We start from the raw sequence: 24869 nt of genomic DNA, 5'->3' as shown, positions 1-24869 counted from the left end.
TTAGATATTAGTTTGTTTTAACAATACTAGTTACAAAGTAAAAATACAGGTTTTACGTTTGATTTAACTATTTTCATTGAGTATTTTAGCTTCAGCACAGACATTATTAGACCTCCAGTCATTCTCAGCTGGATATGTCCTGTGAAGAAAACAGCGCATGTACTTGTTTCCTAATGAATACGTTTGTACATCCCTGCTTTGCAATTTTCCCTGTTCTTAAAGGAACATTTCAACCGAAATGAAAATTCTCTAATCATTTACTCACCCTCAAGTTGTTCCCATGCTGTATCAATTTCTTTCATCCATGGAACACAAAAGGTGAAATTTGTAATTTTGTTCTATGAAAGTCATACAGGTTTGCAATGAAATGAGTAAATGATGACAGAATTTTAATTTCAGGGTTAACTTTCCGTTTAAACATGCTCACTATGTTAAGAAAATATTAAAAGAGCTTCTTTTCTAAAAGATGGCAAACGTTAACGAATGGGTTCACGTTTTTTTATGTCGCTGTGTCATACCATGTGTCAGTTATGATGTATTTAAACTCGTCTCAGTGCGGTATGGAATAACGTGAAGAGACAGAATTGTTTACTTGGCAGGAACACAGACTCTTTCATTGGGAGGCACTGCAGCAGGGAAAGCAATGATGTAATGCCCAAAAGGGGGAATCGGTCACCCCCTTCTTTTCTGTCTGGCAGGGGCAGGAAAGACAGACAGACAGACAGACAGACACGGAGGATACAGTTCTCAACCTGCTCACTGAGAGAGAGAGAGTGATGCTCTCAGTCTGATACTATAGTCACAGCTACCGTTCTCCATGAACTCCTTGTATGATGTCGTACCAGGTTCTGTAATGTGATCATGCTTTGTTATTTAGTGCATTCCATGAAATTAGAGTGAAAGCATTCCCATACTTGTATATTACTGGAATATTAAGTCACCTTCATTTTTAGAATGCTTTATACAATACAGATTGTTTCAAAGCAGCTTTACAGTAATAACAGGAAAATAATGATTCAATGATGCAAGCATAGTTCAATTTTGACCGTAAAGCAGCCCTAAAAAGAAAAAATTGTCATTGTTCAGCTGAAGTCAGTTCAATGTTGATTCAGTTCTGTTGTAAAGATCAATAATTATTAAATTAGTTCAATTCGGCTATCGACCTGTCCATACAGCAGAAGTCAAAGGGCTCAATATTGTTTAGTTCCCAGCATTAAAAAAAAAAAAATCTTTTGTGTTTAGCAGAAAAAAAAAAGTCATACAGGTCTGGAGTGAGAAAATGATGACAGAACTTTCATTTTTGGATGAACTATCTCTGTAATGTTAATAAGTCCATAAATTTGTTACAAAAGCATCAGTGCTTAGGCTGCTTTAAAGACCTCACTGGGTCTTTATATATATATATATATATATATATATATATATATATATATATATATATATATATATATATATATATATATATATATATATATAAAATAAATCCTGGTAAACTGTACTTTCTCCATTTAAACAGGTTCCCAAACTTTGCGGGAAATCTTCCTCTTAAAAAACTATCCCACATTCTCTTGATTGATCAACAGCTCTTAACAGTTTGTTATCCCTTGCTTGTTAGCAAATAATTATTCTTTAATAAAAAAAAACTGTCTCCAGCTTTATTACGAAGCCATCATCTGCTAAACAGAGACAAACATCTTGAGAATCTCATAATTTAGATATTAGGAAAGCCCATAGCTCAGATAATATTACTATATAATGAAAGATAAATCCAAAGTCCATCAACTGAGTTTGTCATTTTTATTAGTGTCTTTACAAGAGAGTGAAATGAGATGACTGATTCTGAGAAAAATAATAAGGCTGTTTTTTTTTGTTTTTTTTTGAGAATTCCAGCACTGAGGTCTTTTAAAGGGATAGTTCACCCAAAAATGAAAATTTGATGTTTATCTGCTTACCCCCAATGCATCCAAGATGTAGGTGACTTTTTTTCTTCAGTCGAATGCAAATTATGATTTTTAACTGCAACCGCTGCCGTCTGTCAGTCAAATAATAGCAGTAGATGGGAACTTCAACTATAACAGTAAATAAAACTTGCTTAGACAAATCAAAATTAAAACCTGCGGCTCGTGACGACCATTAATGTCCTAAGACACGAAACGATCGGTTTGTGCGAGAAACCGAACATTATTTATATAATTTTTACCTCTAATACACCACTATGTCCAACTTCGTTCAGCTTCCTGTTAGTGAGGTCAAAAAACGCGTTCTGAAGACGGAAGTGATGTCTCGCCAACATACTTCAATGAGCGCGAGACATCACTTCCGTTGTCAGAGCGCGATCAGACCTCACTAGCCGGAAGCTAAACGAAGTTGGACATAGAAAATAAAAAATGATATAAATACTGTTCGGTTTCTCGCACAAACCGATCGTTTCGTGTCTTAGGACATCAGTGTGCCGTCACGAGCCGCAGGGTTTAATTTGGATTGTCTATGGAAGTTTTTTCGACTCTTATTGTTCAAGTTCCCAATCACTGCTATTATTTGACTGACAGACGGCAGCGGTTGCAGTTAAAAATCATAATTTGTGTTTGACTGAAGAAAAAAAGTCATCTACATCTTGGATGCCCTGGGGGTAAGCAGATAAACATCAAATTTTCATTTTTTGGTGAACTATCCCTTTAAGGCACATTTAAAAATACAACTCATCCTTATGAAAAACTATTTTTAGTGTCCTAATGCTTTTTTGGCAGGATGGCATGCACAAAATGTCCCCACTACCTGACAGATGTCACTAAAAATAGGTGTCCTAAGGAATCACTCTGGTCTCTGTGGCTACGTAAACAGCAAAAAAAAAAAAAAAAAAAGTGTCTGAATCAGCCAGTCTGAAACTCTCTCTTCCTTTAAACCTTTTTGCACATTAAGGTTTGCTGATATTGAGTTCGCTGACATGCTTTGGAGGTCAGAGTTCTTTAAAGCCAACAAGAAATCAAAATCGACCTTATTTATTTTTTTATGCACATTCCTGGTCTACTTGTGCATGTTATTCGGGATAAAAACCTAACCCTTCGTCAAAGTCTTCAAAATGACTCTTTCTTTTCAACCCCTACCCTTCAACTCCATAGACCTTAGGTTAGACACCAAATTGAATTCAACGCAGATGAAAATGAGTTTGAGAGTGATAGTCTTCTCTACAATGGAATGCACTGTATAAAGATCCTAGATCATGTAATATTCACAACTCACACTTTTAAAACAATTTTTAAAGCTATTTATCTACTGAAAGACATTTCATTAGCTGAACAAGCGGATTATTGTTAAACAGCAGTACAGTCAACACTGTAAACACTGAATTTCAATTCCTCACAGCCTTTCATTCCTGTCAAAAATTAAATATGGCGCTAACCTGATTAAGTTCTATTATGGTAATAGCAATTCTTGGTGCAATCAGTTCCTGAAGGATATAATCAAATCTTGTCCCCCCACAATATCAGTTTTGATCTTCGTTTCTAGACATCCTGTCTGAATGTGTTCCTCTCAGTCTCACAGTCAGGAAAATGACAGGCACATGAGCACTAATAGAGATCTGGAAGTTTTTACCTCAAAATTGTTAGGTGAACTCTTCAGAGACTTCACGCTCTGCTATCATGCCATTTTAGTACTAAACTATTGTGGTATCATGGAATCTAAACCACAAGCTAACTTCTGACAAATAATCCTTGTTGCAGAGCAGTAAGAGAGAGAACATAATGAAACGCACATTCTGGAGTGCATAAAGACCGTCTGTTGGACGTGTAGTGTTCATAGACCACAGTGCTGGGGTGAGATAGCAGTTCAGCAGAAGCATATTTACGCCATCTGCCAGTCTTCCTGCTTTAAACATGCAGATCTGCTCTGAACATTCAGCCATAAAGCAGCTCTGCTGTCATCTGTCTATTTTTTCACTCTGGCTTCTGCCTTTTTCAGGTTTTTGAATAATGTGCTTAATTTGGAGTTTCTCCAAGTTAATGCAGTTCTTTTTTTCTCTCTCTTTCTCTTTTTGGGTTATGTAGTCAGTGAGTTTAGTTGAGGGAGGCACAGGGCTAATTTAGACACTGCTTGCTCTGAAAATCACATAATAACATCCTGAAAAGAAAGCGAGATGGCCACACCAGAGCCTGCGGTTAACGCAGATCTTTTCCAGACAGCACTGGGCCCATCCTCCTCCCTCTCGCTGTCCTCCCCTGCCTTCACTGCTTAGTATTCAGGGTCCAAAATGAACAATCACCAAGTGCCAATATGATTTAATAAGCTTTGGCGAGTAAATAAAACTGGCCGGTAATTTTAGGAAGGAACTGCAGCGTAATAAATGCAATGCAAATCATCTTAATAATTTTTTTTTTGCTAACCATCCTTTAATCTTTTTATGTAAGGTACAGTTTATATTGAGAATACAGTATATGTTGAATTATATTATACTTTTTGCTTAGTTAAATTGATCTTGTTTTAGGAATATTTGTCTGGAAAACATGATAATAATAAAATAATATAATATAAGCTAATAATATAAGCTAATTATTCTGTTATGTTTGCATTATTTTATTATCTATATATATATTTACATATATGTATTGACAATTAAATAAAATAATATATATATGGTGGATAATATATATGGAGGCAAAGTCCTTACATTTTTTATTTATTTATTTATAAAACAAATTTAAATTAATGTGCATTACTCTAACATTGTCACATTTTCCTTAAATGAACATTAATGAAGTCAATCTTAAATTAAGTCAATCTCATCAAGTTAGTGTTTAAGCATTTATTGCAAAATTATAACTAAAGGCAGTAACAATTTAAAAAAATATATTTAATTTGTGTATTGATGTTCAGCTGTTCTTTTTAATAGTCAACTTAGGCTTTTTTGGATCATCAGTCATGCTCGGTACACACTGTCTGTCACAGACACGAAGATGTATTTTTAATTTCACCAAGCTGATTGCACTAAAACCCCCTGCAGTCATCGTGTTTTCAGGTCTTTTCAAGTTTAATTTTGACATGACATAAAGTGGTGATATCTAAGTGGCTGAGCTGTTAACTTACTTTTCAATTAGTCTTCCCATTGATGCCATCCATTTGTTCATACCCTAGAGCAGTTGCTAGCCAATTGCATTCATGCAACACCAGAAAGTAATGTGATTGGCTGTTATCACTATTATGGTCACATCAGCACCAAGCTTCAGACAAGCCCTCCTTCAAACTTTGATACCCCGTGTGAATGCAACATCATTCAGACTGACTCGTGGAACATGCACATAAACAAGCGGCGGGATTTATCACACAAACCAATTATATCCGATCATAACCAATTTCATCCAATCATAGTGCGATGGAGGCTTTGCCTCCTCTCACGTGACTTTCCGCCTTTCATTCTCAATTACCCCCCACAAAACCCACCGCACACTTTAGCGGGTCTGTTGATTTTCTATGAGGGGAAGGGAGGCGAGACGCGGACTCCCACTGTAACTTTACCTGCAGGTGTTGCTACGAGTGACTGGCACACTTTTTAATGTCACATTTTGTAATAATTGCTTTGTTTTATTTTTGTAATATGGATTATTTTCTCATTCTTTTTATTTGAGGGGTGTTTGTCTCTTCGGAGGAAACACCCCTGATATGTGTGTATATATATATATATATATATATATATATATACAGGTGTGTTGATTAAACCCAAGTTTGGGAGTACTGAACACAATTTGCTTGTTTTCCTGGTGCAGATGTTCCCCATCTGTAAATATGCACTTTTCAATTATACAGCATCTTCTGGTAAATTCAAACGTAAGTTTTTGAGAGAAAAAGAATCACAGATAGGCTAAATTACGTCTGTGTATCAGTCGCATTTTATTTATTACTACATTCAAAAATAATGTAAAATACTGTTAAAGGGGACCTATTATGCAAAATTCACTTTTGCCTGGTGTTTGGACATAAATGTGTGTTGGCAGTGTGTGTACACAACCACCCTATAGTGATAAAAATCCACCCACTCCTTTTTTTTAATCCCCATAAATCATAAGCAGTGTCTCAGAACAGATGCTTGGCAGTGTGAGGTCACAAAAGCCACAGGCCCCGCCCCAGTGTTGACTGACACTTACGTTTGAACATAGAACCGCCCTGAGCTCGTTGTTTACAGCGAGTCCGCCATTGCTGCACTGAAGAGCATCTCTCCCAAGCGTTTTGTGTTTGGTGTTCTGTAGCTGGATGGATTAATCCACATAACTCTCTTCATTTACTCCCAAAATCTGAGCCACTGAAGACGAGGTGGATTAACTTGGTTTTCCAGGAAAATGCTCCCTCAGTTCTGTCGAAATTCGTGTATGTCTGCGCGAATCATTTTACACCGGACTGCTTAGTGAACGAATATCAATACAAAGAGACTGTGCTAAAAATGTGCTACTCAAGGATATACAAGTAAAAACTGTTCGTGATCCAGCTTACAGTCTCCAGAGTGATACTGGATACGGCAGGAAGGTAAGAGGGCACTTTATTATAGTTCATCCGAGCTTATTTACGGGTATAAGGTTTATTAAGCACCACTCAAAAGGCATAAGGTCTTTATATATTTGTTTACTGTTAGTTGTAAGGAGTGTTTCTGTGTACTTGTGTATGTTTATGTGTATGTATGTTGGTGATAATACAAGGATAAGGGAGAGAGTTTATGGATAATATTTTAATGCACACTTGCAGTGTTTTATTAAGCTTACAGTGATTTTCTAGAGTGAAAATGGACGCTTCATCTTTTCTGTGAAGTATAATAAACGTCATAAAACTCATCTGTAAAGTTTTGGCCATCATTCGGACGGTACAACAGGCCTGTACTAATATAGTAGATTAAAAACAAGAAGGCAAAATAAGTTATAACCGTAATTGAACTAAACTATAACGTACCTGTTCTATCTCCATTCAGCATATATTCGCAGTTTCTGACAGTATATATTCGTCCTGACTGAATCCTGACAAGGAAGAAGGAGCTCTTGAAGCTCCGCCCTCTTAGGTTGAGCGCAGCAGCTCATTTGCATTTAAAGGGCCCAAGCTGAAATGGCTCGTTTTTGCTCAACCACTAAAAGTGGCAATTTTAACATGCTATAATTATCTGTGGAGTATTTTGAGCTAAAACTTCACATACACACTCTGGGAACATCAGAGACTATTTTTACATCTTGTTAAATAGGGCATAATAGGTCCCCTTTAAATAAAATGAAATGTTTACAAACATTATAAACATCTTTTATTTCCCCTAATTCAACGTCAAATCATTTAAATTTAACTGTATTCAGAACAAAACAAGAATGAAAAATGAAATGAATAAACATAATATAGTGGCATTCATTACAAACAACATTTATTTTACAGCCTAAGCTAATTTATTTTAAGCTGAACTGTAAATGGCGTTGGCTCCTCTCATTTGGCACAAATTCAAATATTTCCAAATTTGCATGTATTTGGAAGCTAAATTATTATTCATTATGTAAACAAGGCTTTGTACTTCACTTGTGTCCCAATATCCGCTTAAAAGAGAACTGCTATAATACATTTAGTACATTTTTATGACTTTGTTAGTATGTAGGCCCACTTGTGTGTTTTCAGTGTGTATGCATGACAGTTGTTTGCTTCTCTGTGTTGGTGTGTGTTATGGATGCATTAAATCCCATCTGCTGCAGCAGTATGTCAGTTTTCTAGTTCTGGGACTCGTGCGGGGCTCTCTGTGCCTGCAAGGGTGGTATTATTCTGTCTTGCTGGAGTTCTCAGTGTGAACATGCCATGAATGGCCCTCACGTTCATGCAGTGTGAGTCAGTGTGTGGAACGCTCGCATATTATCTGGTGGCAGAGAGGAAAACGCTACATTTTCACCTCAGATTCCCTGAAGCACAAGCAGAGTCAGAGCTCTGCTGCTCATTTCTGATTCACCAGAACAGGACACATACTGTAGATAGATGGATAGATAGGGGTGCATGTAGATTTGCTATTTGTAGTATTTTGCAAAGTTATTGAACAGTTTTAGATTAGCATTTCCCAGCAATAATATTATTTTTTAACCATGAAAAATCATATTGCTTATACGGTAAGTAAGTATGGTAATCATTCTGTATGGAATAAGGTAATTCCTTTATTTTTACATTCAGGTTACCTTTGCTGTCATCTATTGCTCACTTAAATTTCTAAATTGATTTTAATGTCTGCCAGAATTTTAATATCAGTACATCCCTATTCTGATACCATCATTGCACACCATGTTAACACCGCAGTACTGGGTTATAGGGGATAACGGATAGAGGATATACATACGAGTACACCAGTGAATATATCCATCTTTTCTTTTCAGATTTTTCTTGGCTAATTTTGACTGTAGACACTCTTTATCTAACTCTATCACTCAAACAAACAGTCCTAAATGCCGATGAGAATACAGAGTTGTTCAGGTTTATCTGGAACCAAAGCTGCAGTCATAAGAACATTATTCTCCTTAATAAAGACATGTTGAAGCGGCTATGAATGGAGTTGAGCAGTGGTGACTGTTGTGTCAGAGCCGCTGTCATACGCTGATAACTGGAGCTCTTTATTTAGTTCAGGCCTGAGGAGATGTTCTCTTGTGCCTCCATCAGAGACTCGTTTGCCCACGAATGGCTTACAGAATGATGCAGTGAAAATCTGTGTCAGGCTTTCTTTATGTCCATGGAGTGTGTGAAGGAGATAAATGCTCTGTTTCAAAACCTATTGAGCTGCCTTGCTGTTTACTGTCTATAAAGGCAACTTTCTTCTAAGGCATCTTAAATATAAATGTGACTGCTTTGAAAACTTTACAAAGGCTTCAAACAGCACTCCTTACATTTGATTTCAATAGAATTTGGTGTTAGCATATGCTAATCTTATTGATGTTATACTCAGATAAAAATACACAGAAAACACAAATATTGGGTAAAATAAATTTTTATTTAAATTGAACTGTTAGTTTTGGTGGATTTTTTCTGTCTTTCTGCTTATCGCAGTGCATTGTGGGTTTGTCTTCTCTGTGAAGTGGCGTTCAAAAAATTTGTGGTTTGTCCAGGTGTGTGTGTTGTGCACAGTGGTATGCTGATTGCCTAGGTTGTGATCTAATTAAAGAACTAATTAGCTCATTCTGTGTATGCTCCCATATGTTCTTTCTCCCAAATTTAAACAGATATTTACTTTATATGTAATGTTTTAAGGATATTACTGATATATATATATATATATATATATAATATATATATATATATATATATATATATATATAAATGAGTACACCCCCTTTGAAAAGTAACATTTCAAACAATATCTCCATGAACACAAAAACATTTTCCAAAATGTTCACAAAACTAAGTTTAATATAACATTTGTTTAACTTATAACATGAAAGTAAGGTTAATAATATAACTTAGATTACACATTTTTAAATTTTACTCAAATTAGGGTGATGCAAAAATGAGTCCACCCCACAACAAAAACTACTACATCCAGTACTTTGTATGGCCTCCATGATTTTTAATGACAAAGGCATGGAATGAACAAGTTGGCAACATTTTGCAACATCTATCTTTTTCCATTCTTCAAGATTGACCTCTTTTAGAGACTGGATGCTGGATGGAGAGTGATGCTCAACTTGTCTCTTCAGAATTCCCCATAGGTGCTCGATTGGGTTCAGATCAGGAGCCACTGAATCACTTTCACCCTGTTCTTCTTCAGAAATCCAACAGTGGCCTTAGAAGTGTGTATAGGATCATTGTCATGTTGGAAAAGTGAATGACAACCAAAGGCACGGAGTGATGGTAGCATCTTCTCTTTCAGTATAGAGCAGTACATCTGTGAATTCATGATGCCATCAATGAAATGCAGCTCCCCGACACCAGCAGCACTCATGCAGCCCCTCATAAGGACACTGCCACATCCATGTTTCACTGTAGGCACCATGCATTTTTCTTTGTATTCCTCACCTTTGCGACGCCATACAGTTTTGAAGCAATCAGTTCCAAAAACATTTATTTTGTTCTCATCACTCCAGAGTATAGAGTCCCAGTAGTCTTCATCTTTGTCAGCATGGGCCCTGACAAACTCTAGGCAGGCTTTTTTGTGCCTGGGCTTTAGGAGAGGCTTCTTTCGTGGACGGCACCCATGCATGCCATTCCTCTGCAGTGTATGCCTTATTGTGTAACGAGAAATAGTTACCCCAGTTTGGCTTTCTACTTCTTTAGATAACTGCAGTGAACTCTGTGAGATGGTTGCAGTTCCATCTTTTTTAAATTTTTGTACCACTTTTGCTACAGTATTCTGACAAGTAAAGCTTTGCTGATCTTGTAGCCTTCACCTTTCTGGTGTAAAGAAATTATTTTCTTTCTCAGGTCTTGTGTCATTTCTCTTCCATGTGGTGCCATTGCTGACAGCATGAAATGGGAAGGGGTTTTAACACCCTTTTATAGTCAACTGTCTGCTGGACACCTGTGTAATGAATAATTAGACTCACCTGTGGTTGAATTCTTGTTAAATTAGACATTTGTAGTCTAAAATTTAGCTTTGCTCCAGAGACTTTCAGTGGGGTGTACTCATTTTTGCATCACCCTAATTTGAGTAAAACTGAAAAATGTGTAATCTAAGTTATATTATTAACTTTACTTTCATGTTATAAGTTAAACAGATGTTATATAAAACTTATGGAAATTGTTTTTGTGTTCATGGAGATATTGTTTAAAATGTTACTTTTCAAAGGGGGTGTACTCATTTACGCTGAGCACTGTATATATATATATATATATATGTTTTATATATATGTTTTTTTGTTGTTTTGTTTTTTTGCAGCTAAGTGTTTCCTCATGATCTGTTTGCAGGTGTTTATTACACTGAGAGACTCTTCAGGGCCCTGAAGCCTCCTCCTAAGTACGCCACCAATCATCACTGGAGTACCACCACCTAGACAGGTACCAGCCAATCCCTGCAGCACATCTCTAGCATGACCAACACATTGCAGTAACATCATATGCAGAACCTCTGATCTTTTGTACATACTGTATACAAAAACCTCTGATCTTTTATTCATCCCAGTTCTCTTGATTCTGTTGTAATTAGTAAGATCAAATTCACTTTAAGGCAAGTTTATCCACTTGCAACACCCCTAGGCAGCTATTTTCTCCTTCCCTTTTAGGGATTGTGGTCAATTTGACCCTTTTTGTGTGCTAGTGATTTCAAACACACTAATTCTGTTCTCACTAAATGTTTAGTATGTACATATAGCAGTGGACCCTGTCTATAATGCCACCCTCAGCTCTTGCATTTCAATTCCACTTTTTGGTGACATGATGCTGCATAGGCAATAGCAGTCTGTGGTGAAGTTTGCACCAGCGTGGCCCCAAAGGGGGTGTTTGTAAGGACCCTTCTGAATAATACACTGGAAAATGGGATATCCTACAGTCTTATGGACCTCACAGACACGTTTGAGTGAAGATCACAAGACTGCAAGTCCGTATCAGATGGGCTATTTGGTACAGGGCCATATAGCCTCAGAGTCAGGGTGCATTTTATCAGTCCGCTGGGAAACAGAGTCATGTTTACAAGTTCCCAGGCTGATACTGTGTTATATCTGATTTCAGATTAATCTGTCCTTATATGTGATTGGCAGACTTACATGTTGGCCAGACAGCTTCATCCTGACTAGTCTACACTCTAAAAAATGCTGGGTTAAATATGGACAAACCAAGGGATTGGGTTGTTTTTACCCAGCCATTTTTTTCAACCAATTTTGTATTTATTTTTTTTAGCCAGCAATATAGTAATATAGTAAAAGGCATGTTTTTGCTCACCCACAAATAGGGGCATTTTAAGCTGAAACTTTACCAGACCAGAGACTTATATTACATCTTGTGAAAGAGGGCATAATAGGTGCCCTTTAACCCAACCTGCTGGGTTTGTCCATATTTAACCCAACTTGGGTTGTTTTTAACCCAGCAGTTTTTAGAGTGTAAAGTCAAAGTCACACAGCGCTAAGGAAGCTATATTTTTGTGTTTGTTGTGTTAGTGTGAAGAAGCCTTAAAGGCTTCTATATTACGGATCAGTACAAGATCAGTTGACAGCACTATTCATTTTTGTACTAATCAACCTAATGCAACATTTTTGTACTAATTCTGGGTTACACTGAAGCACTGACAATGGAAGTGAATAGGGACAATCCATAAATGTAAAAAAATAAATAAAAAATCACTCTTTCAGTTTCATTTTTAGTATTATTTATATACTATTATAGTATTTATTAATATTTTGAAATCGAAACTAAAACAACTGTAGAAATGACAACAACTTTACAGCTTAAGTGCTACACACATTTTAACAAAAGCAGTGCTTGTATAAAAATGATAAGATTCACATTTCAGTGTTTAAATCCTCCTATTTTTTGTAGTCAAGATTTTACCACGAATGCTGTTGATTGTATTGAACCTGAAATATTCCTATAAGCGGGCTGCTGCTGTGTGGAGCAGACTGTGATTATCAAAAGTCTGTCTACTCGAAACTGCCTAAGATCTGCATCCAAGAACCTTGTAACCCTGAATTGTAACACAGTGGTAGCTGGTTACAGTTACAGCTGCAGTTAGAGGTGGCGAGAATGTTTTTAGTGCTGTCTCCAGTACACAGGAGCTGTGAGTGGGTTGAGCGGGAGGCAGAGAGCCCTTCAAGCTGCTGATGAGCATGACGCACACCCGCAAAATACCAAAACAAAAGCCAGTTAATAAGCAATGCTTTGCTTTTCTCTCTGCTTCTGTTTTCATGCGAAGCTGGAGCAGAAGGGCTTTTCATTAGCCTTCCTCTCTCTGCTTTTGAATGCACATCGGGCCCTCTGAGAGAGAGAAAAACGCAAAGGCTCTTCCTATCTGTCTAATGAATGTTTACGTGTTCATGTTGATAGGTAGGACGTGGCTTGGCGGGTCGATGTTCCCATGTGTGGACGCCCACACAGAGACGTGTGAAAGAGATGAGATTCCTGTCGTTTTTTTGACTAGAACACGTGCAGCTGTTGGTTTTATAGATGTTTGCACATACATGTCTGAGTGTTTACATGTTGATAAACGTGCATGCTCATTTACAGAATGCATGTGAAAAATCTTCGCCAATAAAAAAAGATTAGCAAAAAGCTAATCTTGTAATATTTTGGATTAAGCCACCATGAGTCAGCCGTGAGTCACACATTAAAGGATATTCCAGTGATTGAATTGCACTGTGTGAATGAAAATTTGAAACTAATTTGGCATCTATACACAACATAATTTAATAACTCTTTCTCCCTTTCTCCATTTGAGCTAGTATATAACCCTCACTGCCGCACTAGCATCCATATTAAACCTGTAGGAAGTGCAGAGCAGTGAATGGTGTCACGACCACACTTATGCAAGCTTGTTTTTAACAGGTTTCACAGCAGATGTGTAATCTAGCCTGCAGGCTTTAATTGCATGTGTTAGATGCTGCAGCAGTATCATTCGTATCGCAGATTCGAATAGCCCCACTGTGAATTTTTAAACTACTCAAGCTTCCACAGCAAACAATAATAATTTTAAAATTAGAGGAAAGCCAGAGGGAAAACAAAATAATGAGACAAAGATAGACACTTGTCATTCTCTTGTGATGAGTCAAGTTAACTAGATGAGTGATGATGTTACTGTTGCTAGTCAAAAAATCCCAAAGGAATGAGCAGGATTTCTAATGGATTTATATAAAGGATCATATTAAGAATCCTCTAAATCCTCTAAACATCTGCTGAGAATTTCATCAGTCTAAAATTCTGGACAAATATACTAAAAATAGGACTTTCAGTTTATCCAAAAGGATATTTGATTCTTCGATCCCCGCACACACTTTTAAAACTTTTTGAGTGGAATGTGGAAGCTAAAAGTTTACTTGAGAACATGCATCTCAGTGGTCTTTTCAACTTGACTATTTGCTATTATTGATGCAACCTAGAGTATTATCATTAACCAGCAATAAATTAGTGTTACTTATCTTGGCAAGATTTTAGAAAGGGTACAGTATATTACCTTGAACAGTGTTTATCCAAAAACAAATTTTCCCACCTTCACAGCCTAGAATGGAATTGTGGAATTGTGTTAAATTAGACCAAAAAAGGATATTAAGAAACAAAATAGTAGGGCTGCCCCCTAATAGTCAACTAACTGTTAGTTGACGAGAGGCGGCTTAGTTGACCAAAATTTTATTAGTCACAGAAAAAAAAAATCCACAAGAAGTGGCAAGTTACACAGTCTGTGACGGACAGATCATTAACAGCTGGTCTATGTGGTAATTACTTTACATTGGGCAGGACATCCAAAGCCAGCCATATCACCCTGTAGCCCACGACTACACTGTAAAAAATGACCGTGATTTTAACAGTAAATGACTGTAAAAATGCTGTGGTGAAAAACTGTCAATTGGTTTACAGAAAGTTTCCGTACTAAATATGGTGAATAACTGTAACAGATGTAACGGTACATTTAATGTACTTTTACGGTAAAATACCATTAAATTCACAGTTTTTGGAAGTGAAAAATAACAATTCATTGTAAAATTTACAGTGAAAAAACGTAAATTGACATTCCCACAATTCCCTGCGTGACACTTCACTTTTGATATATTTCCGTTGAAATAACTCTTTTTCTTCTTAGTTTTTCTCATGTTTTTCTAATCAGTTATGTACATTAGGGTTTTATGTTACATCTAATGTTGTTAAATTAATGTTTATTGCATTTTTAACATTTCATACATGTTACCATGATGCTGTTTAGTGTGTGTGTGAATGACACTGTGTGCACCTTCTATATGTTAGTGTTGTCCTTCTCAGCTTGTGGAAAAGCTGCTTGTGATGAGCTTTGATTCATCATGTGACTCTTATCACCACTGTGTTTGGTGACTGTCAGTGTTAGGTTGGTAAATTAACATTATATCAGTTAATGAAATACGTCATTTTACCGTAAATTTAACAGATTTTTTTTTTACGTTGCTACTGTATTTTTTACAGTAAAGTTCTGGCAACCACAGCTGCCGTTTTTTTACCGTAAATTTTACTTCGCTGAGCCTGGGTAGTACCTGGATGGGAGACCCCCTGGGAAAACGAGGTTGCTTCTTGAAGAGGTGTTAGTGAGGTCAGTAGGGGGTGCTCACCCTGTGGTCTGTGTGGGTCCTAGCACCCCAGTATATTGATGGGGACACTATACTGTCAAAAAGCACCCCCTTTCGGATGAGGCGTTAAACGGTAAATCCCTGACATCCTGGCCAAATTTTCCCATTGGCCTCTGTCCATCATGGCCTACTAATCATCCCCATATGTCTTCATCACTCTGTCTCCTCTCCACCAATAAGCTGGTGTGTGTTCTGGCGCAATATGGCTGCTGCCGTATCATCCAGGTGGATGCTGCACGTTGGTGGTGGTTGAGGAGATTCCCCCCTTCCATATGTATAGCGCTTTGAGTACCCAGAAAAGAGCTATATAAATGTTACGAATTATTATTATTATTAAATACTCGCCTATCATTCATTGACTTCAAATATGGCTTATCATCTGAAACCTGTAAGTAGTAGTTTACATGGCCGCTCACTTTAATGTTAACCTAAAAAAATGTGGGCTGTTCAAATGTTTGTGCGGAGTGTGAAAGCTGAATAGAAGTGTGCTTACTGCATGACAGCTAATATGGAGGCGCCAGTGCGATCACTTGCACTCTGTCATTTTTGGTCATACAGATAAGAGTAATACATCTTTTTGAATCTGTGAAGAGCCTACTTTTATTTGTGTGCACTCACAAGGACAACAAAAATTGTGCTTTTGTAAAATAATGAAAGCAAGCAGGGTGCACTTTCTGCTGTCTCTCTCTGTAAACTTGAGCGTGCCCAAAAAAAGAAAAAGAAAAAAAAGAACCGAAAATCCATGTAAACTTGCCTCACAGACAGAAAAATATAGATACAGAAAGCGAAATGTCTATTTTTAAACGAACCAATTCAAATGGAAAACAAATATTTTCAGGTTATGTAACGTGCATATAGGCGCGTCCCTGCTAAATAGGATTGATTTTGATTATGTTGACTGGGATTGTTCATTCTGATCATTCTGATCATAGTTCTTATAGACATTCCTATAATATTTAGTTGTTTTTTTGTTTTGTTTTATTTTGTTTAGCTTCCGTTAACATACCGTTTAAGTTTGGGGTCAGTAAGAATGCATTTATTCCTCAGGAATGTATTAAATTGGTCAAAAGTGACAGTATAGATATTTATGATGTTACAAAAGATTTCTATTTCAAATAAATGCTTTTCTTTTGAATCTTCTATTCATCAAAGAATCCTGAGAGAAAACTTATAGTGGTTTCCACAAAAATATTAAGCAGCACAACTATTTTCAACATGATAACAGTACGTTTTTTTTTTTTTTCTTGAGCCCTAAAGCAGCATAATAGAATGGTTTCTGTAGGATCATGTGACACAGAAGACTGGAGTAATGGCTGCTAAAAATTCAGCTTTGCCATCACAGGAATAAATACCATTTTAAAATATATTCAAATAGAAAACAGCTATTTTAAATTGTAATAATATTTCTCAATAATATATTTAATTTACTTTTTACATGTATTTATTTGTTTGTTTAATTAGGGCAAGGTACAGTAAGAAAAGATACAGTTTAAATGCCTGAATCTTAAAAAAAAAAAAAAAAAAGACTGGCAAGCCCTCTCCAAACAGTGTAAGAAAATTAGAAATGTTTGACAGGATACTGAATGCCCAGCCTGGTAGATTGAATTTCTCACAGATACTCTGACAGTCCTAAGTGAATAATTCAAGAGGAAATGGCACTTCAACTGTTTCAATGCAGAATGATGCCCACTCCTCTTTGGCTGACATGCTGCCTCTTTATTTAAATAAAACCCACAGGTTTATGCTAACATCTTCCTGTAACAAATAAAAAGGCCCATAAAACACCTGCATCTGTGTCCTTGTTTGCAGTATTGTACAGTAACACCCAAAGACAGCTCTCAGTCTACATCTAACATAGTCCAGTTGCAGTTCTGTCTTCCCCTTTGGCATGTGTGTATGCGTGAGCCAAGAGCTCTGCAATGCAGCTGCACTGAAGTGAGCCAGGTATCTGTACGGAGAGAGGAAAAGTGGGGGAAGGAATGAAGGATCGTGCCTATTTAACCTGCAGTTAGCAACAACTGCCAGCATACTCTTTATGTAGATTACTTACAGTGTGTAGAATATCTCCAGTGCTTGTCTTGGCAAGCTGAGTGTTTTTAACCACTTGAGCTGGAATTTGGCACAAACCCACGCATTATTAGCGATGCATGCAATCTGACTGACAGCTTGACTTTTGAATTGATGTGCACACTCAGAAAAAAATGGTCACTTAAGGTATAACAGTACTGCGCTGGAATAAGGTATGCTTTTGTGCCTTATTTACTCATAAATGGTGCATATTTGTACCTTAAAGGACCAGTTCACTTAAAAAAAAGAAATTCATTAATCATTTATTCACTACAATGTTGTTCCAAACCTGTACGACTTTGTTTCTTCTGTGAAACCTTTCTTCTTTCTTCCAAAGAACCTTTCAGTGAACAGTCAGTGTGAAGAACAGTTGAACAATCTGAAGAAACCTTTTGCATTATAAAGAACGTTTTGTGCAATGAAAAGGTTCCATGGATGTTAAAGGTTCTTCATTGAACCATAAATAGAACCTTTTATTTTTTAACAGTGTAGGAATTGGTGAATGTATTATACATGCATTTCCATACGAATTCTACTGCATTTCTGCTTGCATATTTGTCGTGAGCTTGAAGTGCTTTGAAATTTTGTACAAAAGGGTTTAAACAAGGGTTTAAGTAAGGATTTCTACTGTCATGTGGGTTCGGATTTAATGTTCATCCAGACGCAATTGCCTTTTTCATTTATTCAAATACTGTTTACTGTCAGTATGTGCCACATTCCAAGAATTAATCCCAGCCACCGTGGTGCGCCTATTCAAATTTGGGATCTATCATAAGTTATTTTGAACGTTCAGAATAGAAAAGTTGAAGTCTTTGAATGTCAATGCTAATGTTCATCTTCTTCTGGGGCAATTTAATGACGTACCCAGTGGGGAGTTCTGACAGCATGAACAAAATCCCAACCAAAACAGTTTGGGGCTTTGACTTCACAGCTTCACGGACACCCCTAAAGGTTGCAGGGTTTGGATAGGGTGCACATATCACACTATCTGCTCAGGGACGTGTGAGTGCCAGGGGCTTCGATGTCTGCCAACTGGCTCCAGTTCACCCAGGGAGAGTCTGAGTTTTTTTTCCTGCTTCCCTTTCTGGGAAAAAAGAAGGTCAGAGCTGTCACTTCCATCTGGGTTGAAAGAAATGGCTCGTCTGACTTCCATCCTCTCTCAACCAATTAGAGCGTGCTTCTACGCACCACACCTCGTCCACCAATCGCAGCTGGGACTGCATGGGGGGCATTGGGTTTAGTTTTGGCATGGCACCAGCTACAGGCAGATTATCATCTATAAGTTTGGCTTGTGTTTATTTACTCTGACATCTACATCAGCGGGTGATATAAATCATCTAGGTTGAAATGCATTACATTTATTAACTGTCGTATGTGTCTTTTTGCTCAGTTTCTGAAATTTGCCTGGCAAATTTTATCCCATAGATTCTTGTCAGTTTATTTAATTTACACAAAATAGCTAAAAAGCAGTTGCTGAGTGGCACAACAGTCAAAAATCGGTCTAGGTTCACACTGAAAAGCAAAAAGTGCTTTTAAAGAAAGTGGATGTGAAAACTAAGTGCATGTTTTTTGATATCCTGTCAGGTTTTTGTTCTTTTTTTAGAGGGAACATTTGGTTTAGGGGTTGTCTGAGGACAAGGTAACAGCTTGCCCTGTTCTTGACTTAATCTCTATGTTGGGGACCAGGAGGCAGGTTGGCTTCCTGTGGTGCTGATTTCCCAGAATGCACCACAGAGCTCACACTGAGGGATGTTTGATGATCAACCCAGTTTCTGCTGGAGTTCTCCTCCATGCATTAGCCTGGCAGGCCAAGAACGAGGAGTGTGCTGTGGCCCTTTTATGCCCTCTGTCTTCTCATGGATGTCCATTTCATGAGCATCTGCCCATGTGCAGGAAGCGCCCCTGCAGTGCCACGGCAGCTGAGAGTAAATTGTAATAAGCAGAAAACCATAAACAGATGCTTGTGATGTTTTTTTTCTCTATCACAGCTCAGTTTTTGTGGAGAACGAATTTGTGGAGAATGAACAAATGAGACATATAATAATAATAATTTGTTACATTTATATAGCGCTTTTCTTTGCACTCAAAGCGCGTTACAAATGAAAGGGGGAATATCCTCAACCACCCCATATGTGCAGCATCCACCTGGATGATGTGACAGCAGCCATATTGCGCCAGAACACCCACCACACACCAGCTAATTGGTGGAGAGGAGACAGAGTGATGAAGTAGATCAGTATATGTATATGGAGATGATTAGGAGGCTATGATGATGGTCAGAGGCCAATGGGCATCTTTGGCCAGGATCCCGGGGTTACATCCCTAATTTTTTTTCTAAGGACATTTTTAATGACGGCAGAGAGTCAGGACCTCAGTTTAACGTCTCATCTGAAGTATGGCTTTATTTTTATCTGAATTGTGAAATCAGATGCGGATAAGATGTATGAGTTATATTAAAATGAGCTTATGTTTTATTAATGGTGCAGTATGTAATATTGACAGCTAGTGGTTGAAATTGGTACTGCAGAAATCTGTGAGAAATGTTACGAACGAGCCATAGATAAAATAACTGCTGAAAGTGAGCTATGTCGGAGCACTCTTTCATTAGGAAAAAATATCCCACCTTTAATAGTCATGCATATAGCATATTTACAGTACAAACCATGTCAGTGAAAATAAGGGAAAATAAGGGAAAAAAACAAAAAAACAAAAAACAAAATAATCGTTCATTAATTATAATTGAGGTAAAATGTACCATTAATCAAGATTTAGGCCCAATCCCAATTCTATTTTATACCCCTTCCCCTTCCCCTTACCCCTACGCCTACCCCTTCCCCTTGCCCCTTGAAACAGAGTGTCAAAGGGTTAGCACAAAAGTAATCTAAATGTAATCCAAAAGTAGTCAGATTTACCAAAAATTTATAATCTAAGAGATTATATTACTGATTACAAATTTTGTCATGTAATTTTAATCAGTAACTGATTACAACTCAAAAGTAATTTACCCAGCTCTGCTAAAGCATTATGCATTTTGTTTCTAAATCTGAAATCAGGCTAAAAAAAAAAATAATTTCATGTCGGTCCTGCCAATAGAGTGCTGCAGTGATGACGTATTTTTGTAGGCCAACCCAGAAGTTAGCATCATCCTCGTTCCCTCGACAAAAACCTAATAGGATTTTTTCCATTGACTTTTGGATTATTGCAGAAAATAAGATTTATACATGTTTTATTCATCATTATAATCTTCACAAATAAAAAAACCTTTATAATTTTGAAGCCTTAATACAATTGGCAGAAGTATTGTCAAAAGCTAAACATAAGGTATAAACAAACTATACCATGGTCACATGACTTCAATATCACCATTCAATATCATATATATATATATATATATATATATATATATATATATATATATATATTGCAAAAAAGTTGGGACACTGTACAAATTGTGAATAAAAAGAGAATGCAATGATGTGGAAGTTTCAAATTTCAATATTTTATTCAGAATACAACATAGATGATTTATCAAATGTTTAAACTGAGAAAATGTATCATTTTAAGGGAAAAATAAGTTGATTTTAAATTTCATGGCATCAACACATCTCAAAAAAGTTGGGACAAGGCCATATTTACCACTGTGTGGCATCCCCTCTTCTTTTTATAACAGTCTGCAAATGTCTGGGGACTGAGGAGACAAGTTGCTCAAGTTTAGGAATAGGAATGTTGTCCCATTCTTGTCTAATACAGGCTTCTAGTTGCTCAACTGTCTTAGGTCTTCTTTGTCACATCTTCCTCTTTATGTTTTCTATGGGTGAAAGATCTGGACTGCAGGCTGGCCATTTCAGTACCCGGATCCTTCTTCTATGCAGCCATGATGTTGTAATTGATGCAGTATGTGGACTGGCATTGTCATGTTGGAAAAGGACTTCCCTGAACTGAGCGCTGATAACAACTTGGGTTGTCCTTGTCCTCTTTAATCCGGATGACATGGTGTCCCAGTTTTCCAAAAAGAACTTCAAATTTTGATTCGTCTGACCACAGAACAGTTTTCCACTTTGCCACAGTCCATTTTAAATGAGCCTTGGCCCAGAGAAAATGCCTGCGCTTCTGGATCATGTTTAGATATGGATTCTTTTTTGACCTTTAGAGTTTTAGCCGGCAACGGCGAATGGCACGGTGGATTGTGTTCACCGACAATGTTTTCTGGAAGTATTCCTGAGCCCATGTTGTGATTTCCATTACAGTAGCATTCCTGTATGTGATGCAGTGCCGTCTAAGGGCCCGGAGATCACGGGCATCCAGTATGGTTTTCCACCCTTGACCCTTACGCACAGAGATTGTTCCAGATTCTGTGAATCTTTGGATGATATTATTCACTGTAGATGATGATAACTTCAAACTTATATGTACATTTAGCTTTTCCGGCCTCTTATTGCTACCTGTCCCAACTTTTTTGGAATGTGTAGCTCTCATGAAATCCAAAATGAGCCAATATTTGGCATGACATTTCAACTTTCAACATTTGATATTATATCTATATTCTATTGTGAATAAAATATAAGTTCATGAGATTTGTAAATTATTGCATTCCTTTTTTATTCACAATTTGTACAGTGTCCCAACTTTTTTGGAATCTGGTTTGTATGTATATATATATATATATATATATATATATATATATATATATATATATATATATATATATATATATATATATATATATATATATATATATATAAATCTCCCTGAAAGTTTGAGTTATAAAAGTTAGCAAGAATGTGATTATAAAAACAATGAGGTTGTAAAAGCAGACTTGTGAATGGATGAGTTTACTTGTGATGACATTTAATGTCCTGGAAAACCCACCCATTTAGCCACTTGCTAGCAGCTGCCTTTTCCGAGACAAGTAAAAACTTTTATATATCAACCCTGTAGCACTCCAAGCAAATGAGCAATAACACAAGGCTTTTAGCAAAAAGACGAAGACCACTGGTTCTTGAACTAAAAGGCAGGACATCCTTTCTTACAGTTCAGTTTCTCTGCCTTTTTTCCTCTGATCGAGCGTGTTTCCTACTCTAGCTTTCTAATAAACCTGACTTTGTATACTGTGCATACTGTTGGCTCTGGGATGAATTGCATTTGCTCTTCTTAAAAGCATATGCTAAATGCATAAATGCAAATGTTTTGCTGCTTGGACAATTTCTCCCTTTAATTTTAAGTGACCCGTTTGCTCCTCTTTACACAGTCTATGGCTTGTCGTTTGGGGAGAAGTACTCAGCATCTTTCACTGGAGGGTCAGGTTTGTTGGCTGGCCTCATATCTACTTCCACAGCATCCAGCAAATGTTCTGTAGATCAAGATGATCAGGCTTAATGGTTATTATGATTTCTGTCCACCAGAGTGTGCTGTTTTTCAGGAAAAAATTCACCTATGCAGATACTGTGATCAGTTTATGTCTTGTTATAGTGAGACTGACTGCAAATTTGTCTGTTTGTAAGTGTGTAATGTAAAAGTGTCCTTGGTCATGTACAGACTGCGAAGTGAGAGAGAAAGTAGGAGAGTGTGACATTGAGTCAACATGACCTGTTTGCTGATATTTTTTATGGGGAGTTATTTCTCTAAATCGGAACATTGCCAAATAAAAAGAGTCCTCATCAGTCCCCAATAAATAACTTGGGTCTCTCAACCAGAGGTCTTGTGAATGTCCTTGTGTTTCTCTGCCACTCTGGAGAGAGGTCCACAGATACAGTGATTTGCAGCGACAAAGTGGCCCAGTGTCATTAGTTGTGAGAGTTGGTGATCTGAGATGACATGACCAACATGCGACTGTTGGCGATAAAATGTGAGTGTGTCCAGTTGAGGAAAGTTGAACTTTATGTAAATGACCAGTAACGTAATGCCACACACGTTAATATTATAGGCATATATTAAAATATATATATATATTTATTTATTTATCAAAGTGATTTTGGTAATGCTTTACAATAACGCTCCATCCATCCATCATATCATTATAAATCAACAAAAAAACAATACATTTTACTAGTGGTGCAACGGATCATCATTGATCCGTGATCCGTTCGGATCAATATCTTCGGTTCGGCACACACGTGATCCGCGGATTGATTTATGAAAAAAAAAGTTGTGCGCATATTCAGTCCACACACAGCGTGGTCATGGCGAGCGGAGGAACGGAGGAGCTTGCCCCGCGTCATTTAAACCCCCTGTATGGGAGCATTTTGGCTTCCCTGTCAAATATAATGATGAAGGAAAGAGGTTAGTGGATAAAACCGTGACGGTGTGTAGGCACTGTGGCACAAGAAAGCCATATCACAGTGGAAACACATCAAGCATGGCCACGCATTTGAAGCGACATCACACCGGTGTTTCACTGACAGGAGTGAAAACGAAGGCTGCTCAACAACCGCTTATCACCGCAGCATTTAAGCAGCCCCTTGTTGCACAATCAGACCGGGCTAAAGCCATCACAAACGCTATCGGTGTGTTTATAGGTGCAGACATGAGGCCATATTCGGTTGTGCAAAACGAGGGCTTTAAATACATGCTGAAAGTGCTTGAGTCACGTTACAACATCCCGTCGCGCACCCACTTCAGCGAAAATATTGTGCCAGATCTTTATGAGCAGGAGAAGAAAAAAGTTGTGGATGAACTATCCCGAGCATCCTCTGTTGCGCTCACGACAGACGGGTGGACGTCCAGGGGAACGGAGAGCTATGTGACGATAACCGCTCACTTCATCACATTTTATATATTTTTTATATATTTATATATTTTAATTTAATAATTTAAAAGTGTTAATAAACAAAAAGACAAAACTTATGTTTATTTGTCTTGTCTTTGTTTTTGCTGACCCGAAAAATGATCCGATCCGTGACTCTGATCCGAGAAACGATCCGAACCGTGAGTTTTTTGATCCGTTGCACCCCTACATTTTACAGCATTTATTAATCTTGGTTAATGTTTATTTCTATATATATTAATGCATTTTAACATTTTGTATAAATGTCCTAATGCATAATTAAATGATCTTTATTTAAAAACTATTATTTATTTATTTTTCTTAGTGAAGCTTGCCTGTGCCAAAGTCGTCTCCTCAATACTAGCATGTTGTGGTCGGTTGCTAGGGTGTTGCTGTCTGGTTGTATTAATTAAGGTGTATTAAGTTGTTACTGATTTACTTAAAGTCTCAAATCAAAAGAGTCCACCCTGCAGTCCTCTATTATTTTGAGACTACCATAATTTACACAAGCACTTATACATGCTGTGTGTTTTAAAGCATTCAGGAGTCTCTCTACATCATTTTCTGTAACGTTTTTCAAACTTAGTGAAACAAATCCACATATTTGAAACTCTTTTGGTGTAAAGCACCAGTCTGGAGTGCTGCATTAGATTGAATTTTTCGTGCTAGGTTTAATGCTTTCCCACGATTCCCCAGTTAATCAAGATCTCAGCGGGGTTCCGTCATGACTGCGGCACTACTGATATCCAACAAGCTATCAGACCATAATCCCAGGGTGTATCAGACCTTCAGCAGACAAGGTTTGCTTGTCGTTGATTAAATTCAGA

General features: G+C 37.3%; 1 protein-coding gene across 1 annotated transcript in view; it reads left to right on the top strand.

Annotated features, from left to right (window-relative positions):
• map2 (microtubule-associated protein 2) overlaps window positions 1-24869 on the top strand; it is a 130201-nt gene that overhangs the window by 53567 nt on the left and 51765 nt on the right. The window contains exon 3 of the mRNA XM_067408733.1: window positions 10885-10974. The gene's annotated coding sequence lies outside the window, so the exon portion shown is untranslated. The remainder of the gene's footprint in view (window positions 1-10884; window positions 10975-24869) is intronic.

This window comes from Chanodichthys erythropterus, chromosome 14 (assembly GCF_024489055.1).
Source record: "Chanodichthys erythropterus isolate Z2021 chromosome 14, ASM2448905v1, whole genome shotgun sequence".
Taxonomy (NCBI): domain Eukaryota; kingdom Metazoa; phylum Chordata; class Actinopteri; order Cypriniformes; family Xenocyprididae; genus Chanodichthys; species Chanodichthys erythropterus.
This window is presented reverse-complemented; position numbering and strand designations above follow the sequence as displayed.